The sequence below is a fragment of the Protobothrops mucrosquamatus genome, unplaced genomic scaffold, assembly GCF_001527695.2.
Source record: "Protobothrops mucrosquamatus isolate PMUCROS unplaced genomic scaffold, P.Mucros_1.0 scaffold24712, whole genome shotgun sequence".
Classification (NCBI taxonomy): domain Eukaryota; kingdom Metazoa; phylum Chordata; class Lepidosauria; order Squamata; family Viperidae; genus Protobothrops; species Protobothrops mucrosquamatus.
The window spans coordinates 407-2,009 of record NW_015410462.1 but is presented as its reverse complement, the minus strand read 5'-3'; the positions used below and the strand labels follow the sequence as shown (position 1 = coordinate 2,009).

Genomic DNA, 1,603 nt, shown 5'->3' with positions numbered 1-1,603 from the left:
ATGGATGGATGGATGGATGGATGGATGGATGGATGGATGGATGGATGGATGGATAGATAGATAGATAGATAGATAGATAGATAGATAGATAGATAGATAGATAGATAGATAGATAGATGATAGATAGATAGATAGATAGATAGATAGATAGATAGATAGATAGATAGATAGATAGATAGATAGATAGATAGATAGATAGATAGATATTGCACCCCTGAAATTATTTCACCTATAATAACAATACCTGGAAGCTAGGTGACATGGTTGCTAAAAACTGGAGACTTTCTTTCAGTTGTGCCTATAAACAGAATGAAATAAAACAAATTAATTTGGTCTCATGAAACATCAATCACATGCTTCCTCCTCCATTCAAATAGAACCAGAAGCACTAGCTTTGAGCCCCCTGCTCAGACTGCACCTTGCAGAATTCCTAACCAGAATGGGCCCCATCTAGAAGGTAGCATGTTGGAGAAGGTTCCTCTACCATGTTCAAAAGATTTAATAATAATAATAATAATAATTTAATTTATATACCGCCCTTCTCCCATAGGACTCAGGGCGGTTCACAGCATATTCAAAAACAGATACTATACACAAATACAAAAATACAAAAACACAAAAAAAAATAATGAAAAGCTAGGAGCTGTCTTGCTGAATTTCAAATGGAGGTTCCTTGGTATGCTTCTCTGAAGGCTTACCACAAGGGTCTCTATTGGGAGGACCATCTGGTTCTGGATTCTTTTGAGCTTCAGGGCTTCCTCAACCAATCGTTCTGCCAGAGTTCTGTCGCTCTGCAGGAAACATCAACATCTCTGGGTTGGCTGGGAAGTGAGGATGGGAGTTTGAGAAAGACTTTGGTGACCTGCTTCCCTCCCTATAAATGGCCACCCATCTCTTCTGGTTTCCCCACCTGAACGTTACTCAACCTTTCAAGATCTACTGCCAATCCTTCAACATTGGTCCTCACCACAGGGTTGCGCATCTGCAAGAGAAATAATTAGCCATTTAGCGGGCTGTGAGAATATCCTTGGGGGGAGGAAATAAGTAGCTGAGTCAGACAGAAGGAATCTCAGTCCGCAGAAGGAATGGAGGTGTCAAAAGTCTCTCAGATGGGACCTTCCCTAGTTCTCTGGAAGGTAAAGGTGGGGGATGGGAGAGGAGCTTTCAAACTTGCAAGCTTCTGTTACTGTAAGGTGTCCCTGCGGATTATATCCTGCTAATCGTGACCATCCCATCTCCATTTCTTAAGTCAAAGAGTCAGCATTGTCTGGAGACGTTTCCACAGTCATGTGGCCAGCGTGACATCATGCCCCAGCACAGAGCATACAGCAAAACATGGAATGTTGTTACTTTCCCGCATGCTTACATGCTGTTACTGTAACCTGACAGTAAAGGTGGAGTTAGTAATCATGGCCTGAGTGTCTTGTCTGGACTACCTCGAAGGGTAGTGACTTCTACATACCGACTTCTGCATCTGTAATTGTGGACAGAAATGGGAGTCCAGGACTTCCCAAAGGTGTTTTTCCAAAAGGCAACTGGACTTCCTAACTGGACTTTTCTAACCAAGAAAGTCCAGTTGCCTTTTTGGAAAAGCACCTTTGGG

The 1,603-nt window shown here is 42.3% G+C and overlaps 1 long non-coding RNA gene across 1 annotated transcript; it reads right to left on the bottom strand.

Moving 5' to 3' along the window:
* Positions 1 to 273: 273 nt before the first annotated feature.
* LOC107302058 lies at positions 274 to 978 on the bottom strand. Its single transcript, XR_001549364.1, has 3 exons — positions 911 to 978; positions 699 to 791; positions 274 to 298 (listed from the first exon to the last, which is right to left on the bottom strand). It is a non-coding gene; the product is annotated as an uncharacterized LOC107302058 (long non-coding RNA).
* Positions 979 to 1,603: the final 625 nt, after the last annotated feature.